Below are 19,967 nucleotides of genomic sequence, written 5' to 3'. Positions count from 1 at the left end.
AAACCTGGCTAAATACCCTAAAAAGGGACTTGTGGTATGCTCCAGCAGATGCATGGCGTGCTCTAACAAGTCCCTTGTGGGGCATAGACACAGACCATCCCAGAAATAGGTGTACAGCCAGCCAAAATCACTTTAACTTCAGAAGTGAAAAGTCAAAAAGATAGCACTGTGGAAGCTTTGCAGTGCTATGCAAGACCAGTTATGTAAGGCTGTGCCACGTTCAAACAGCTTGATCTTGGGGTGCTTACAGAAAAGCACAGCTGAGCCCAGAGCTTGCAGTCAGTACCCTCAGAGGGACCAGAGTATGTTGGCACCATACTAAGAAGATAGCAGGGTAACTTTAGGGACACACCAGTCTTTGACACCATGCCAGCAAGGCAGCAACCTCACGAAGGCCTGACACATGATAACTGGTCCAACAGTTGTCCACTGTGACAGAAAACATCAAAGTGGCCTATGCCTTGACATGACTCCAGCTGAATATGCACATTTAGCAAAAAATTGCTCTGTGGTGGGATGTACTGCCTGCCTTTTTGCAGGGAGGGACAGAGACGGAGAAGCTGAGTATATCAAAAAAGGTCAGGCCAAGAGGTGGAAAGAGTCAATCTTCAGGTTCCTCCAAAACAGCTTGTCCTGGTTTAGCCAGGATAGGGTTAAGTTTCCCCAGCAGTAGGGGGGAAGCTCTAGCCGGGTTATTCATATGCCATGCTGACGTCACATCCTGGCTCAAGCGAAGGAAGAATCGGTGATCTCGTGGGTTAGTGCAGCCAGTTCTCTCACTGCTGTATCAGTATATACTTTGCTCTGTTCATTGTTATCACTGTTATTGTTTGTTGTGTTGCTGTTGCTCTGTTGTATTAAACCTTTCCTTATCTCAGCCCCGGGGCTTTTTATTTCACTCCCTTTGTGGGGGAGGGGCAGCGGCCGCATGGTCTCAGACCCCGGGAGGGGCTAAACCACCACAACTTTGGCGCCCAATGTGGGGCTGGAGAAGGCTGAGATAAGGACAAAAGGAGAAGGTGTGTTAGAGCAATCTGTTAGCTGTAATTTTTTTTTTCTGTTTTTATTTGTATTGTTTGCAATGCTGGGCAATTTGCTTGCGTGGTGGGGCTGGATTAGTCCTCATATCCACTCTGTGCTCCTAGTGCTGGTGTTTGTTGGCGGTGGAAAATGTGCCAAGGGTCTTGTTTTGCTGTACTGGTTACTTACTGTCTGCTTATAATGGGCTCGCATCACTGCTTGTGGAGGTGAACTGGTACCTGTTTGCTGCCTGGGCTTTTGTTTGGGGTCTCACCCCATCTATAGGTGAGCCAGGGGAAGAGATCCTCTCGGTTTTTGAGAGTTTCAGCTATCCCTGGAGCATCCAGGCCACTGTGTTTGCGGCACAATGCTTTCTAAATGTCTGCCAGATCTTGTTTTGGGCCATGCGGTATTTCTCCAACAATAGCACCACCCGGAAACCTGCCCCGAGGGCAGATAGTTATAAATGGCTAGGTATGTGGGAGAAGATGGGCAAGTGCCTGAGTCAGTGGTCACCCCCAACGTTCTGGGATTTCACTCCCGAACAAATGGAGAGTCCTGATAAACTGGTGGAGTGTTTGGAAAAGGTGTACTGCCAATCTGACAAACCCCGGGAGATGCAACTCGCTGCGATGTGCTGGGGGCTTGCCCATGCTTACCGCATCACCCTTAACACTGATCACTGCCCTCAAGGGGGAGAAAGGGCTGCAGGGTCTGAAAGTGAACTTACTGGTGCAGCAGCTGGGCCAGGGGGACAGGCAGTGCCAGTACCAGTCGCCTCGATATGGAAAACCAAATATACCAAAAAATCCCCTCGCAATGTACAGGGTGACAATGACCCAGGCCCATCACGAGAGCAGGAGGAAGAGCCGGAGGTAATCATCCGATCTCTATCCCTCAGTGAGTTGCGAGATATGCGGAAGGATTTTAGCCACATTCCAGGCGAGCAAATTTGCACCTGGCTGCTCCAATGCTGGGATAGTGGATCTGCTGGTTTGGAATTGGAGGGGAGAGAGGCCAAGCAGGTGGGACCTTTAGCCAAGCAGGCTGGTATTGACAAGGCAATAGGGAAACAGGCTCAAACCCTCAGCCTTTGGAGGCGACTCCTGCTCGGTGTAAGGGAGAGGTACCCCTACAAGGATGATGTTCTATGTCGGTTAGGCAAGTGGACCAACATGGAGAAAGGCATTCAAAACCTCAGGGAAATGGCTGTGTTTGACATGATCTATGGTGATCTGAATGATGAGCAGTCACCAATGGATCCAGATCTGGTCCCTTGCACACAGCTGATATGGCGGAAGTTCCTGCAAAGTGGACCAGAGGGACATTCCAAAGCATTAGCAGTAGCGTCCTGGTGGAGAGACACCCAGACTCAGACAGTGGACGAAGTGATTATCCAGCTCCGGCAATATGAGGGAAGTCTCCCTTCCTCCCAACATGCTTTTCTTTCAGCTGTAGAGGAACTGTCTCAGAGACTCCAGAAAGTGGAACAGGACATGTCCTGTGTTCCACCTGCACGGGCCGATGTCTCAGCCATTAGAAGAAGGCGCTTCCCCAACCAAGAGAAGGGCAGTGGAAGACACACACCACTGGGCACCCTGTGGTTCTTCCTCCGCGACCATGGGGAAAACATGAGAAGGTGGCATGGACAGCCCACTTCCTCCCTAGCTGCACGAGTACAGCAACTGAAAGGGAAGACCACCATGAAAGGGGAGTCTTCCAAGAGAGATGCAGCTCTAGTGTCTAGTCGGAAATCCCCCAGACAGAATAGAATGGCCAACAGTATGCTTGACCCTCTTGAGGGGACCAGTAAGTCATTCCTGCAGGAGTCACTCTTAGATCAAGTGAGTGATGGTGAGCAGGATTAGAGGGGCCCTGCCTCCAGCCAGGTGGAGGAAAGGGATAATCGGATTTACTGGAAGGTGTGGATCCGATGGCCTGGCACATCAGAACCACAAGAATATAAGGCCTTGGTAGACACTGGCGCACAGTGCACCCTGATGCCATCAAGCCACAGTGGGGTCGAATCCATCTGCATCTCCGGAGTGACAGGGGGGTCCCAACAGCTGAGCCTATTAGAGGCTGAAGTGAGCTTAACTGGAAAGGACTGGCATAAGCACCCCATTGTGACTGGCCCAGATGCCCCGTGCATCCCAGGGATAGACTATCTCAGGAGAGGGTACTTTAAAGACCCAAAAGGGTACCGGTGAGCCTTTGGTATAGCAGCCCTGGAGGAGGTTGAGCAATTGTCCACCTTACCCAGCCTCTCAGAGGACCCCTCGGTGGTGGGGTTGCTTAATGTTGAAGAGCAGCGAGTACCAATTGCCACCAAGACGGTGCACCGGCGGCAGTACCGCACTAACCGAGATTCCCTGGTCCCCATCCATCAGCTGATCTGTCGACTAGAAAGCCAGAAGGTGATCAGCAAGACTCATTCACCTTTCAACAGCCCTATATGGCCAGTGAGAAAACCTAATGGCAAATGGAGACTAACCGTGGACTACCATGGCCTGAATGAAGTTACGCCAGCGATGAGTGCAGCAGTGCCGGACATGCTAGAGCTCCAGTATGAGCTGGAGTCGAAGGCAGCCAAGTGGTACGCCACGACTGACATCACTAACGCGTTTTTCTCCATTCCAATAACACCAGAGTGCAGGCCACAGTTTGTGTTCACTTGGAGGGGTATCCAGTACACCTGGAATCGATTGCCCCAGGGGTGGAAACACAGCTCCACCATTTGCCATAGACTGGTCCATACTGCACTGGAGAAAGGTGGGGCTCCAGAACACCTGCAGTTCATTGATGATATCATTGTATGTGGGGACACAGCTGAGGAAGTCTTTGAGAAAGGAAAGAAGATAATTGAAATCCTCCTGAATGCTGGTTTTGCCATCAAGCCACAGAAAGTTAAGGGGCCTGGAAGGGAGTTTCAGTTCCTAGGAATAAAATGGCAAGATGGGCGTCGCCACATCCCAGTGGAGGTGATAAACAAGATAACAGCCATGGCCCCACCAACCACTAAAAAGGAGACTCAGTCCTTCCTGGGCCCTGTGGGGCTCTGGAGGATGCACATCCCAAACTACAGCCTGATTGTGAGCCCTCTCTACCACGTAACCCGCAAGAAGAACGATTTTAAATGGGGCCCTGAGCAACAACAAGCTTTTGAACAAATTAAGCAGGAGATTACCCAGGCAGTGGCCCTCGGGTCAATCCGGACAGGGCAGGAAATTAAGAACGTGCTCTACACCGCAGCCGGGGAGAATGGCCCTTCCTGGAGCCTTTGGCAGAGAGCACATGGGGAATCCCGAGGCCGACCTCTAGGCTTTTGGAGCTGGGGATACAAAGGCTCTGAAGCTAACTATACACTGACTGAGAAGGAGATACTGGCAGCGTACGAAGGAATTCGAGCTGCCTCAGAAGTTGTCGGCACTGAGACACAGCTCCTCCTGGCACCCCGACTGCCGGTGCTGGGATGGATGTTCAAAGGAAAGGCTCCCTCCACACATCATGCAACAGATGCCACGTGGAGTAAATGGGTTGCGTTGATAACACAACGGGCTCGAATAGGGAACCCCGACCCTCCAGGATTAGTAGAAATGATCATAAACTGGCCAGAGAGCAAGGATGCTGGGATGTCACCAGAACAAGAGGTGAAACGTGTTGAGGAGGCCCTACCATATAACGAGCTGCCAGAGGAGGAGAAGCGATATGCCCTGTTCACTGATGGGTCTTGTCGCATTGTGGGAAAACATTGATGATGGAAGGCTGCGGTGTGGCATCCCACACGAGAAACCACTGAAGCTGTTGAGGGACAAGGTGAATCGAGCCAGTTCACAGAGGTGAAAGCCATCCAATTGGCTTTGGAGATTGCTGAGCGAGAAAAGTGGCCGAGGCTCTATCTCTACACTGACTCGTGGGTGATGGCAAGTGCCCTGTGGATGTGGTTGCAGCAATGGAAACAGAACAACTGGCAATGCAAGGGCAGACCCGTCTGGGCCGCTGAAGTATGGCAGGATATTGTAGCCCGAGTGGAGAACCTCGTTGTGAAGGTGCGCCATGTGGACGCCCATATACCCAAGAGTCGGGCCACTGATGAACATCAACATAACCAGCAGGCAGACCAAGCTGCTAAGATTGAAGTGGCTCAGGTGGACTTGGACTGGCAGCGTAAAGGTGAACTGTTCATAGCCCGGTGGGCCCATGAGACCTCGGGCCACCAAGGCAGAGATGCAACATACAGGTGGGCTCGAGATTGAGGGGTGGACCTCACCACTGACACCATCGCAGAGAACATCCATGGATGTGAGACGTGTGCTGCAATCAAACAAGCCAAGCGGGTAAAGCCCCAGCGGAAGGAAGATCGATGGATGAAATATAAATATGGAGAGGCCTGGCAGATCGACTACATCACACTTCCACAGACCCGCCAAGGCAAGCGCCACGTGCTCACAATGGTGGAAGCAACCACTGGGTGGCTCGAAACTTATCCAGTGTCCCACGCCACCGCCTGAAATACCATCCTGGGCCTTGAAGAGCGAGTCCTGTGGCGACACGGCACCCCAGAGAGGATTGAGTCGGACAATGGGACTCACTTCTGAAATAACCTCATAAATGCCTGGGCAGAAGAACACGGCATCGAGTGGGTCTACCACATCCCCTACCATGCACCAGCCTCTGGGAAGATGAGCGCTACAATGGACTGTTAAAAACTACATTGAGAGCAATGGGAAGTGGAACCTTCAAACACTGGGACACACATCTGACAAAGGCCACTTGGTTAGTCAACACAAGAGGATCTGCCAATCGAGCTGGCCCGGCTCAGTCAAAATTCAACGTCTTGTAGACGGGGATAAAGTCCCTGTGGTGCGCATGAGGGACCTGCTGGGAAAAATGGTTAGTCCTGCGCCGGGCAAAGGCAAACCCATCCACGGGATTGTTTTTGCTCAAGGACCTGGGTGCACCTGGTGGGTGATGCAGAAGGATGGAGAGGTCCGATGCTTACCACAAGGTGTGGGTGAAAACACACCGTGAGTTATACTGTGCTTTTGTTATTTTTTCTTTGTCAATGCTAATTGCTAAATGGCAGCTGGATGTGACGCACATGGTATAGAATAAAGGGGTGGATTATGTCCTGGTTTAGCCAGGATAGGGTTAAGTTTCCCCAGCAGTGGGGGGGAAGCTCTAGCCGGGTTATTCATATATCATGCTGATGTCACCTCCTGGCGCGAGCGCGGGAAGAATCGGTGATCTCGTGGGTTGGCGCAGCCGGTTCTCTCACTGCTGTATCGGTATATACTTTTCTCTGTTCATTGTTATCACTGTTATTGTTTGTTGTGTTGCTGTTGCTCTGTTGTATTAAACCTTTCCTTATCTCAGCCCCGGGGCTTTGTATTTCACTTCCTTTGTGGGGGAGGGGCAGTGGCCGCGTGGTCTCAGACCCCGGCAGGGATTAAACCACCACACAGCTAGAGTCGATTTACTTTCTGGAACCTGGAAGGGGCAGAGAAGAGAACGCACAAAAAAGGGTGCAGGAACTGGGAAAAATTAAGCAGAGCCATCATTGGGTGAAGTCTGTCCTGGGGACAGGAAATGTTTCTTTGGGATAGTTTTAAAAGTTTCATTTTCTGCCTCTGCTCCAGAGGCCAGAGACAAGAAGCCTGACTATTTTTAAAGATAAGTTTGATGCATTATGAAGGAGCTTGTGTGACATGATATAGGCTGCTGCAGTCAGGAAATAGACACCCTGACCCAGGAGAGGCATTCCAGTGCTGCGCTCCTGAGCTTGGGTTCTGCAGCCTTCACTCCTTCTCAGCAGGAGACAGGAAAAGAAAAAAAGAGCCTTCAGTTTCAACTCAAGCAGAAGCAATTCTGAGGAAAACAAACTCAGATGAACCAGAAAATGTCTAAGGAGATGAGTACGTCAGATGTCCCCTTTAACTAACTGACTAGTAGTGCTATTCCTGGGGTCTGGGGTTTGACATCAGACCAGCAGTAGTAGTTGGGCGCCAACGGCCTATGACTTTCTTGGCTGACATGAAAACACCAGCCCATGTGAGGTATCACAAATGTCTGTGCCTCCAAATTAGCTGTGAGAATATGTTGCCAGGGTGAGTCCATACTAACATGTAATCTGATGCAAACCCAAAAAGCTGGAGGTGTTGATCTTGAGTGTTAACCAAAGACAATGGAAACTAATATCCCAAAGATGTGCTCTTCTATATCCAACCAGAAAATCTGAGAAGCTGAACAGTGGTTAAAGCAGCAACTTATCTGTTGGAAGTACAGGTCTCACCCTTGTCTAGAAGTCTTGTCTTCTTCCCCCAGCCTGGGGAGCGCAGCTTCCCAGCTCCTGCCTCCTCACAGAAACAGCAAATACACACTCAGGCAGGGCGAGACTAAGAAACAGAAGCCATCAAGAAAGCTGGAAGGCTGGGAGGGTTTCCCACTTGGGCAATTACAGTCTCTGGTGTTCTCCTGCTAGGAGGTGGAGCAACACGAGTCTCTGCCCTACAGAGAGGGAAATACTGTATGGGAGATTCTCACCTGCTGCTGCTTTTTGCTCCCCCTCCAGCAGGGTTTATGCTGCCTCCATCTTCCCTTCTTCTCTGGTCCACTGTCACCTCTCGCTCTGACACAGAGAAAAGGGCTTTGAGGTGGCAACTGTGTTAGAGGGTTCACAAAATCAAATGCTCAAAGGCAAGAAGCAACTTGGCCATGACTATGTTAATAAATTAAATGGTGTCAGGGCATGTTCCTGGACTCTAGAACTGAATCCCCCACTCTGTTAAATTGTTTTTACATTTCCTGTCATAGTTTTGACCTGGACCAAGGAGCGGTCCCCCCAGACAATCCCTTCAAGCAGCCTGTGACTTAGCCCAGGCTAGGAACAATTCTTCATAAGGAGTTTTCAGGCAGCCACCCACTTCTGGAGGGTAATGAAGTTTAATGAAGTGAATGCAGACCTTTCTATTCCAGTCCGTTTCAGTGCCGGAGAAAGATCTTACATTTAATTTTCTAGTACAGCTGTAGCCTACAGCACCATTCAAGGAGCAGGGTAGAAAAGGTTACAGGGTTTGGAATATCTCTGGTGTAACCTTCTCATAGTCTGAAACATCATCCTTCACAAAAAAAGACATTCTTTAATGTGAGTGTGGTGAGACACTGGAACAGGTTGCCCAGTGTGAGAGACTGTCCTGGTTTAGCCAGGATAGGGTTAAGTTTCCCCAACAGTGGGGGGAAGCTCTAGCCGGGTTATTCAATACCATGCTGGCGTCACCTCCGGGCGCCCAAGCGCGGGAGCGCGGGAGAATCGGTGAACATGTGTGTTATGCGATCTCTCTGCTCTCACTGCTGTATCGGTACATACCTTGCTCTGTTCATTGTTATTGCTGTTACTGTTATTGTTGTTGTTTGGTTTGTTGCTGTTGCACTGTTATATTAAATCTCTCCTTATCTCAGCCCCGGGGCTTTGTATTTCACTCCCTTTGTGGGGCAGTGGCAGCGGCAGCGGCCACGTGGTCTCGAACGCCAGCAGGGACTAAACCACCACAAGAGACGAGAAACCAGGCCTGCGAGAAACTAAGAAAAATGGCCTGAGAAAGCAAAAGTTGAGTCTGATCAAATGAATGCCCCAAACACTCGCAAGACAAAACTATGAGTCACTGAGTGGATAGTGTGGAGGTCAAAGCTGATAAGGCCGCCCGAATAACACAGGATGCAGCTGGAGGAGGGAGCCCTGTGGAGACAGGACAGCTCTGCTCTGGTGCACCTGGACAAATTTCAAGGGCCATCTGTCCGGTGAATGAACTTTGCTTCATTATCCACGAAATGCACATTAAAGTTAACACCCCTCAATATGCTAATGAAGACTAACATGATCATGCTAATTACATCATCCCATGAAACACCTTACCCCTCCCCTAACATGGGATACGTAGGTATGTGGGTTGACCGAGGGGACGGACCCAAGGAAAGTGTGTATAAATTAAGGGGGAGGAAGAAAGGGGTGGCGGGGGCGGGGGGGGGGAGGGCAGCCTGGAGAGTGCAGTGAAGCGAAGAAGATGGATGCAAGCGAAAAAGATGGATGCCTCCTGGGACCCTCGCTGGCGGGATCAGCGCAGAAACCCGGACCGGTGTTCTGTATTTCCCCATTCCCTCTATCTCCCTCTTTTCCCTTTCCCATTAAGCAATGCAAGGCATATTGTATTGCTTGCCACAACTTGCTATATACTTAGTCAATTATCGTGTGTTCAATTAGTACATTGTGGGTAGTTAATAAATGTTTGGACTTGGAGACTTCTTGTCCACTCCATTGGGGATTTGCGAATCTGAGTCACTTGTCTCTCTCGTCTGAGCGGGACGTGACACCCAGAGAAGTTGTGGCTGTCCCCTCCCTGGAAGTGTTCAAGGCCAGGCTGGATGGGGCTTTGAGCAACCTGGTCTAGCAGAAGATGTCCCTGCCCATGGCAGGGGGAGTGGAACTAGATGATCTTTAAGGTCCCTCCCAACCCAAACCGTTCTATGACTCTGTGATTCACTTCTCTTTGATAAACAGAGCTGTGGCTGCTTCCTTCAGCTCTATCTCTGTTTACACAATGTCCCACTGGCAAACTCATGGAAATAAACTAGAACATGCATGAACCTCACCCTTTTGGAAGGTACTGCAGAGAAATAGCAGTATATTTCTACATCTAGGTCTCTGGAGTGGCAAAAAAAATGTGGTGGGGAGGAGGGAAGAAAGAGTGCTCAAAAAGAAAAGAAAATGAGGTGTGAGGGCAGGTCATACAGGACTAGGTTGCTGACTCTAAACATGCTTCAAGGGTTTCATGCCAATATACACTGCCCTGCTGATGCTATTCAAAAAAACCTAAATGTAGTTGCAAGTCAAGTTACAAACCTTCAGCTCCATTCATCTTTTGCATCAGAAGTACTTGGAGCACAACAGCAGTAAATTAGTGCCAGCTCTCCTGCTGCGATAATTCAAAGTATCTTTCCCTGCCCAGCAGGGCCTGATTTTTCATGTCGATTACATATTGTGATTAATATGGAGGCATTTGCTCATTTACCAGGGGAAAATAAACCCAAGCCCTAAACCATTCACCAAATAGGGCTTTTGGGGGGAAAACATGCTTTGTTTATTCTTCTCCACTCAGTGAACTATTCATTTCAACGAAGAAATATGCCAGTGATGGGCAATGATATGGAGATTGATAGATCCACTCTATTTCACCCTCACATGGGGTACATGTACACTCTGAGTGAGGCTTGTCAATCACCTCAGTGCTTGATATTGTCCCTACCTCCCACACCACTCACTGAATGAGCAGAGAGGGCGTGGAGGCAGATTCTGCCAGCAGTAAGAAACTTACTTCAAATCAAACCTGTGAAATACAGCCTAAGATTCATGCCATGTAGGTGGAGAGGGGAGGAGAGGAAAACATCTTTCCCTTGAAGGACTCATGGCTGCTTTTATTTCTTGTAAAAAAGAAATGGTCTAGTTACTAGAGGAGAAGAGAGAAGGTAGGTTGATTTTAGGAGCACTGTGTGATGTCTTGGCAATGAAATGTTTCAGAATCAGTGGGTGGGGGAATATACCAGGAAATTATGCTACTTGCAGAGGGTCCCTGTGAAGGCAGGTGATCAATATCCATCTGCCAGAGATAGCTAGATTGTCTTTATGGGATTAGCTCCACATGGCAGGAGCCCAAGAGACTTTGCAGAGGTAGGGAAGGAAGAGGGAGGGAGGTGGGAGTCTGGTTTTCATGTCTGCATGTTGACGCCAACATCTTGGAAGCTCAGTGCAGAAGGCTTTTGCTTAAAGGCTGGTCTAAGGAGAGGTGACATGTGGTAGCTAGAAATTGTGCTGAGCTGCAAGATCTGAGCTGGAATATCTCCAAAGCTTGAGTATGCCTGGGAATTGGAGCTGTGGTCACCATCCAGTGAAGGGTTAATTTGGATGTTACAAAATTGCAAAGGGGGGTTGGAGGGTTTCAAATTAAATCTGGCTGAAGATGAAGAACAGGAATTTATGTCTCAGACTGGGGTGTGACAGAAATATCTGTGTTGCTTAGTGGTTATTCAGTGCATTTGGAGCCAGGAGTTTTGGAGCAGAAGGAGAGAAAGTCCTGTCTGCAGTGAGACAGAGATTTAATTGTATGGTATGAGTTCCACCTTCTGCAAAATGAGGTTGATAATATTGCTGAGACAGACACTGTGAGGCTTAGGAATGCTTGCAAATGGGTACGGGGAGCCCAAATACCCATCCCAAGAGATACCTGGAAGTATGATGCTGAGCACCCACCACTTCCACTGATGGCAGTGAGATCAGAGCAGTGAGAAGAGGATGGGGGAAGCTTGTGGTCTGGTTGGACTGGGCTTTTAAAAGACCTTAGAGTCTTATGAGTTTTGGCATGTGCAGGATGAGGAGCCTGGACAGGTCAACTTTGCTGTGGGAAGAGTTAAGGAGAGAGGCTGTAAAAGGAGATGGAGGGCTAGGAGAGCACTCATAAGGGTAGAGGTAGATGCTCCTGCAGTCATTTAGGGGAAAGAGAACACCGGGCAGGTGCAGTGGCTGCTCTTCCCAACATTGGTCATCAGCCCCCCCCCCCCCCCCCCCCAAAGTCTGTCAGGAGCCTCAGCCAGACTCAAGGATCCTGGTGGAGGCGAGGTCAGCTGCAGGAGCAGGGCTGCCTTATGTCTGTCCAGCAGACTGCTGCTCAAGGCAGCTGCCTGTCCTGCCTAAACAGACCCTGTGCTATACCAGCCCTTTGCAGCACCTAGCACATGGAAGTCCACCCCCTCCTTGGGGCTCTAACTACAACCCACAAAGCCATCACTACCATTAAAAGCCCCTTATGTGATGATACAATTAGGGGTTACAACACACCTTGATTCTGCACCCTCTGACATTGATGACAAAGCCCTGCTAAGGCAGGAGTCCTTTTTAGGGCAGTGATGAGGTTCTCCACATGGCATTCACACTTTGAGGAACTGATCATTTCACTGTCAAAAGCCATACGGCTGGATTCCACACACAAATAACTCCATCTAGAAATAGATGTCCAATTAAGGGAAAATATGTTTCCAAAAATAATTTTGTTTCCTGGAGTTTATAAGCTTTCTGTTGTGTTTTTTTTTTTTTTTTTTGTTAACTGACATTTCATGTCAGTCAGTTTGGGGTTGGTTTATTTTTAACTGAGTTAATAAACTCCTATGCACCAAACCCATTATAAAGAAAGAACAGTCTCTGTTATTTGTTTTTGGTTTTTTAATCACAAAACAGCTATCACATTTTCCACTCCATCTTTTGCCCCAAAGCCTTTCATGCCATTGTAATTCAATGGATCTAAGATCTGTTTTTCAGGGAAGCTGCAGAGGCTCAGAAGACCCAAAACCAGGCCCTGTGAACTTTCAAGTGCTCTTAATCATGATAAAGAGAAGCAAAATGTTTTAAGATGAGATTAGTGCAATGATGTAGTTTACACCCCTGAGAAAGTCCATCCAACAGTCTTGGCATCAAATAAATGACCTCTAATGAGGAAAAAAGGCTGAGAGTTCACAAAGCAGATTCTTCTTCCCAGCAGAGATCCCTGCACACCTCACACATAATCATTCCTCGGAGGTGGTGAAGACAATAGGACACTTGTAGAGAGGATGGGAAAGCTGCTTGGAGCAGGTGCATTCTAGGCAGGTCTGGTTGCTTGGGGTGTTTGTGTGCCACATCATTCTTCTGGACTTGTCCATCTTCAGTGGCTCAGGATTACTGTTCTTCAGCAAGTGCTGGGGTCGGATGGAGGTAAGGGTCCCTGTCCTTCCCAGGCCTCCAGCAGGAACTGAAAAGCCTCCTGCAGAAGCGTGCTTTGCAGGAGTGCTGAGCTAGAGTTGTCCAGTTGGTTTAATAGCAGGTTTCACCAGGATTTCAACCCTCTCATGTTTCTTTGTTCTGCATCCCTCAGCATGTGAGCCGTTGTTACAGGGCAGTCACAAACGCAGGAGAGGCCAGCAGTGCAGGCAGAGTTGACAGTGGGGACCAGAGGATGGGAAGGAGGAGAGGGGAGATTCAATTTGCCTTCACCACGCTTAACACAGATTTGAGCCACTCCAGATATCAGCGTGTGATCGGGGGTCTGCTGACCCTCACTGTGTGTGCTCTCCAGCTGTCTGGGGGCCACCTTGTGATTACTGAGAGACAGGTAAGGGAAAAGTATGCTGCCAGTAACCTCAGAAATACTTAGGATCATTAAACCAGTGGGAAGCCATTATCCTAAAGTCAACCAGCCTCTTAAAATCCTTGCTGGGTTTCTGTTTCACCAGAACCGCTCCGCAGGGGTTATGGTGCGGGAGAGCGGCTCCAGCTGCGCCCCGCAGCCGGTGGGGATCTGTGGGCAGCAGAAGGATGGGGCAGCGCGTTTTCCCTGCCGGGGGCTGTCCAGAGACCGTCTTTCACACACCTCCACCACTGCTGGCTGCTGGGATCGCACCGCAGCGCTGCGCAGCGCCCCCCTCACCCAGAGACCGCTGCATAGCTCCCCAGCCTGTCTCCAGGAGAGGTTGGGGGGGGGCGGGGGGAAAGAGGCTAAAAAATAAGAAAAAAGGGAGGAAAAAAATACCACAGACAACTGCGGTGACAGCCGAGCCTCATACCCGCCGCGGCTTCTCGCCAGGGCGACTGTGGGGGGTGGGCGCGAGGCACCAGGACGCCATCTTGTGGCGCCTCCCCACCAGCGACCGTCCACCGACGCCTCTGCCCTGCGGCGCGCCTGCTGGCCCCCGGCGGGCCCCGCGCACCTCGTCTCCGGTCCCCGGACGGCGGCTGTCCCCTTCAGTGCGAGGCAAGCAGGAGGGGCAAGTCCCCAGAGCCATCCTCGCCCCAGGGTGCAACCAAAATGCGAATTTCCTCACTGAGGGACCGAATTATTTGTGGGGAGAGTGGAAACACTAGGGAAGGACTTTTCATCTTTTTAGCGACGGCACAAAAAGTTGTCGTGACCCTAATGCAGCTGGGTTGAAAGCGGTCCCCTGAAATAAAGCACCTCAAGACCACACAGAGGTGCCTTCCTCCCATCCTTCGCGCACCCCAAGCCAGGGGAGCACAGCTGTGCAAACGTGGCGGCTCCCGGGGCAGCTGGTCCACCAGCTCCACTCACCCAAACCATGCTTCTCCCCCCAAGGCCGAGCATGGCATGCAGCTCCCAGCAGCCCAGCTTTCCCAGTGGACCAGGGAGGAATTTTCTGACAAAAATGGTTCAAATTAGCAAATGTTGATTTGTTAAACCTCATGCTTTTCAAAGAAAACCGCTTTAACCACTGTGAAGCCTGGTGGTATGCTAAAAGCCTGAGTAACTGTTCCTTCGCTGTGTATGCCAGGCAGGCAAATTCTCAACTGGGAAATTAGATAGCAGTAAGGTCTTCACCTATGGGCAGCTTGCCTTGGCAGTGTTACAGGAAGGTTTCTATGGCTCATCATGGAAATTCTAGCCAAAGCAAGAGGGAAGGCAAAATAAAAGTCCCTATGAGCAGTCATCAGGCAGATATTGATCTCTGTGCTCACCTCAGAGTGCTCAGCCAACATTTGGAGAAATGATCCCAAAGCTCAGGAAGAAAAGATGGTGAAAATGAGTTCTCAAGCTTTATTCCAAGCACAGTCCTGAAGTGCAGCAGCAGAACTGAAAAGTTTGGTACCTTCATTTCTGAATGAATTGGTTTTGACCTTCTTAGTCATTGGACTCAATGCAATGAGTCAAGGCTGAGAGCGTAAGAGCACCTGCATTTGAAAGTTTCTCCTCCCAGATAATGGTTTGATGCTGTTTGGCTTGACTGCAAATGTGGCAATCCAACCCATCATATCTACTAAGTGGAGGGAAGACTGTTGTGACAGTATTGACCACAATATCGTATGTATAACTCAGCACCCCTCACACAACATTCGTGTTTGCCCCAGCATCTTTGGTGTACCTTACAAGTGCAATTATCGTCTTTGGATTTTTTTTTCTGGTTCATTTCTTCAAAGATTACAATGTAGTTAAGTCAAATTTGGCAAAGGAATTGCTTCTGTACTCTGAAATAAACATGAAAGAGGTAAAGACCTATGGAAAAGAAACCCTTGCATGCAGTTTTCTTTCAGCTGATCTCCTTAGAAGTTTGTTTCAAATTCTTTAGGGAAGGCAAATTCCTTCCTGCCTGTAAGGTTCACAGGTGGTGCTGCGGTTTCTGCCAAAGAAAAGTCTACTTTAGACCAGAGAGCAGCCTCCTATCAAACTAGGAACCAAGTCTGGGTTTGAGTTTGTCTGAGAGGTTACAAGTCTCCTAGCCCAATGTTGCAATATGGGCTGCCATATGGGATGACATCAGGTGTGGTACTTTCTAGAGAAGATATCTGTCCTTCTGTTGCCTCTCCATCCCCATCAAAAATTCACATAAAAACCTTTCCTTAAAATCTGAGACAATGAAGGGAATTCAAAATTTGCTCCAAAATTCCACATAGAAGCCTTTGAACTTCCCATTTCTGTTCTTTATGACATCAGTGCAAATGTGGGCTGGACAAGTCCTGGTAAAACCTTTTATAGGAACTCTTGCACTCTGTGTGCTGCATAGTGATACACAGACATACATATACACACTGGCAGAGCTAGGTATGAACCTCATGTCTTTGAATATCACATCTCTTTTTTTTCTTTTCCTGTACCTTGAAATTATCACATCCCATAGATATGCACATGTGTGGAAAACATAAGGAGCTGTTCCACATCTCCTGCTTTGTCTGCATTCAGTGCTCTGTCCTCTTCAGGTTAATTCTAATGACAGTCACCAGAAGTGCTATAGCGGCCCTTCTCATCTTAAACTAGAAAAATAGATTTGCTTTTTCTTTAGAAAGTAGTAGAGATATGTAACATCTGAGGTAATTTTGTCTGTCCTTCAATACAGCAGGGCTAAAGAATTTCCCTCTCTAAACTTTGGGTTGAGCTCATAATTAAGCTAACGTTCAGTGTGTCATACCTTTTAAATCTGCAGCTGAATTCAGTTTTCTTGCAATCTTCATCTCCTTTCCCTGGTTGCTCTGTAGCCAAGCCAAGCTGCCTCTTACCCTGACACCTTCTACCTGCTTGAATCACCCTTTGAAAGTCCGTTGTGTCATGGTGCCTATTCCTACAGATACACTATGTTGTCTTTCAGGACCACGCAAAGGAGTTCTGTGGAGAACAAACAGATCCATTTGACTGTATTTTCTGTCTGAGTGGTGTTGCTTTTGTACAGTTTAAAGCTGTGTTGAGTCTATGAGGTCATGTAATGAAATAATGTCACATTACCTTGTGCAACAGGACATAATGTTTGGAAGCAAATGAGCCAAAGTCTGTCTTTTGTTGAAGTGAATAGACTTTTCTGGAGCAGGTTACACCTAGAAGAGGAACAGCAGGAGTCAACAACTGCATTTCGGGCAGGCTATACTTACACTCAGCTTTTCTTGAGGAACATTAGAAGTTGCTCTACAAAATTGGACATGGCCTTCTGTAACAGTTATGTCAATGCAAAGGTGAACCTCCTGCAAAAAACAGGCAGATAGCCTAAGGAATGATAGCCATGCTCATCTTATTTTTTCATGTTCATGTGGAGTGAAGCAGAATACTTTTACCTAATTGGAAAATGGTCATGGTGCAACCCTCACTGGCAAGAAGAAGCCAGCTCAGCAAGGTTGTCTAGGTCTCTGTGGAGCAGGAACTACCAGATGTCCAACATCTGGCTAGATGTTGCTGTGTGAGCAGCTGTCTCACACCTGAGACATTGGGCAGCAACAGGTTATCTGAGTGGGAGAAGATAGTCTGAACCAGTCATTCAGCTCCCTTGACCTGCTGGCCACGCTTCTTTTGATGCAGCCCAGGATACAATTGGCTTTCTGGGCTGCGAGCTGATTTTGCTGCCTCACATCCAATTTTTCATCCATCAGTATCCCCAAGTCCTTTGCAGCACAGCTCTCAATCAGTTCTTCACTCAGTTGGTACTGACACTGGGGATTGCCCCAACTCAGGTAGAATATCTTGTCCTTGGCCTTGCTGAACTTCGTTAGGTTCACATGGACCTATCTCTCAAGCCTGTCAAGGTCCTTCTGGATGGCGTCCCTTCCCACTAGTGTATCAGCTGCACCACTCAGTTTGGTGTCATCTGCAAACTTGCTGAGGATGCACTCAATCCCACTACCTGTGCCATTAATATTAAATAGTATTAATATTAAATAGTATCAGCCCCAGTATGGATCCTTGATGGACACCACTCATTAGATGGTCAGGACACACCACGGGGACACCACTCTGCCTCCACAGAGTGCATACCTAGTGCCACTTTTGCTCTTTTCTCCATTTGCTCCAGTCTCACCCCAATGAGAACAGCCTAACAGGGAACAAGGGTGATGAATATGAGCCTTGGTTTACATAGGAATTTGTAGCCAAACCTTTACTATCCAGAATTCTTAGTAGCCCTCTATAGGATCCCAGTAGGCTATTGTCCAAGCAGAGAAACCCTGCACTTGGCCAGCTCTGACACCAATCAGTCTAGTGCAGAGGGTGAGAGTTAAATAAAATGGTTAGTAAAGAAAAGAAAAACCAAAACAACTCAGCAGCTTCTCCTGTAAAAGGATCTGGTTGAGCCCTTCTGGTTTCCCGCAACACTTACCCACCCATGCAGTTTTAAAGTTCATGTTTAAGGATCAACTGCTGAGTTGAGAATGAATTTGCTGCTGTTAAATAGGATGGAGGCTGGCAGTCATGCTACATGGATTTAGCCATGACATCTTTGAGGATGCAGAGCGAGGCCACGAGAACAGCAGTGTCTTCTTCTCCTTGAATGCCCTGTAAGGGGGAGAAATGAAAGATGGTGAATATGAAGCAGGGAATATAAATTGCAGCATGACTTCCCCAAGAAACCTAGCCTCCCTCCAAGCCCCAAACCACCAAGAAGGAGCCAAAGCCCATCTTCACGTGGCAGGAGTTGGGTAACTGTCGCTGACTGGGATGGAGCCCGGCCTTTGAGCAGCAACACAACGAGTTCATTTTGACTCACTTACATGGACATCTGCTTCTACTACATCTGCTGCAGGGAACTGCAGTTTGAAGGCTTAGCACTTTAAATAGCTCACAGCTATTGCCACAAAAGGCACTAATAAAAGGGGCTCATACTACAGCTGATGAATAGATGCAGAGCTGGTTTCCAAGTTTCTACTGCATCATGAGCAGAATGAAATGAGTTGTCCCAAGCCTGTGGCAGAAAAATTTTGCTGTATGAATCCAGGTCTTTGAAAGGTCTCACACCCACTGAAATTAATGAGTGTTGAGAGGCTACGTACTTTTGAGGCTCCGGAACAAAACATTTAGTTCTGTGTACTAACTATAGGCTTTGTGCTGTACGTACATACACACACCCACACACAGAGTCTCTCCTCACAGACTTAATTGTAAGCTAAGCACTCCCAACAGGAGTGAAATTAAATGCATGAAGAAATGTTATTCCTTAAATTTATTTCTAAGATGCTTTGCCCTCATGATACACGCAATGTATGTTCAATCGTTCTCTCTCTCAACATATACTCTCTAGTATGTATCTCATCTCACCAACACCAGTACTTGAAAGGATGACATACTCTGCATCACTTACTTATTCTGTTTAACGTTGAAAGGTTCTAACACATTTCTTCACAGATACAGTTAACCCCTTTACTGAGGTGGATGCAGTTGTCCATCTCCAACCTGCCTGTAGGTGGAAAGAAAAACCATTGCTTCCATTTCTATCTATTTTTTCCCCACTGTATGTTGCCAGAAGGACTGGAACTGAAGAATTCCCAGTTATGAGCCACTATGTGTACAAGCACGGACATGATGAAGTTAGGAGAGGAAATGTTTCTTGACTATCATACATGAGATCTGTAAATTCCTTCCAGTCAGGCACAGCTGCAAGCTATCCTCAAAACAGAGCAATGAGTAAAGAAAACCTTCTTTCTCCTGTTGCACTAGCTCTCTTCCGTAGAGAATTGTGAGTGCGGGTAGATCCAGATGTTACTGTCAATGAGGTCAGAGGGGAAGTTGCAAACATAGCTCTCAGGATAAAAAAACCCCAAACTCTCTGAACACCATATAGCAGACTCTCACATAGCCTGTTGTTCCCAAACAGATCCTTCATGCTTTGCAGTATGTCATTTAATGCTAGGCACTGAAATATTTTCTTCCTCTTCTCTCCATTTTACTTTTCAAAGACACTCCCTTTGAGAAGGGGTGGTCCCATCAAGATAGTAACAGCCTCAAACATGTATGAAGGCTTTTAGACAGCTCTGGTTGCTGGAGAAGAATATGAAGGCTGAGCTACTTTCCCAGGACTCCAGCACACCACTAGAGAGTTTGGTGGTTCAAAAAGGATTCAGCCAGCCATGTGTTGAGCGGAGAGAGCTATATAAGCACAGCCAGTATGAAATGCAGATCTGTTTGGTTGGGTTTTTTTTCTTTTAAAGCCTACTCCTTTAGAGCCTAGGCACCCAAGTCAGGCAGGAATTCATCACCCAAGCCCTGAAGGCAAGCCCTTTCCAAAATGGACTGCAAGGCACAGCTCATTTCTGAAAGACCGGAGGAGTAAGAGCTGAATAATCTACATGATAACAGTCATTTACCTGAACCTTGTTCACTAACCACACTGTTGGATGGAAGTGGCTGGAACTGCATTTTTTGGAGGTCAGATGTAGGCAAAGTATGACTGGTTTCTGCCAGATTAGGCAGAGGAAGGTCACTTCTGAGGATTATAAATGAATTTAGGCAGATGAACACTCGTTGGTTTAGACCCACACAAGCTGGTGGGAGATCAGGGCATAGCAGAGGCTGAATGTCAGAAATCAAGGAGGGGGTTACAGATGAAAACGTAAGCATATAAAGAATTACACAGGAGGATTTGAGGTTTGTACACTTGGATGTGGGGGG

At 48.1% G+C, this 19,967-nt stretch overlaps 1 long non-coding RNA gene across 1 annotated transcript; it reads right to left on the bottom strand.

Annotated features, from left to right (window-relative positions):
• Positions 1-12,266: 12,266 nt before the first annotated feature.
• Positions 12,267-16,671, bottom strand: LOC141944559 (uncharacterized). The gene is made up of 2 exons (XR_012629266.1): positions 16,326-16,671; positions 12,267-16,208 (listed from the first exon to the last, which is right to left on the bottom strand). It is a non-coding gene; the product is annotated as an uncharacterized LOC141944559 (long non-coding RNA).
• Positions 16,672-19,967: the final 3,296 nt, after the last annotated feature.

The sequence above is a fragment of the Strix uralensis genome, chromosome 5 (assembly GCF_047716275.1).
Source record: "Strix uralensis isolate ZFMK-TIS-50842 chromosome 5, bStrUra1, whole genome shotgun sequence".
In the NCBI taxonomy this organism is placed as follows: Eukaryota; Metazoa; Chordata; class Aves; order Strigiformes; family Strigidae; genus Strix; species Strix uralensis.
This window is presented reverse-complemented; position numbering and strand designations above follow the sequence as displayed.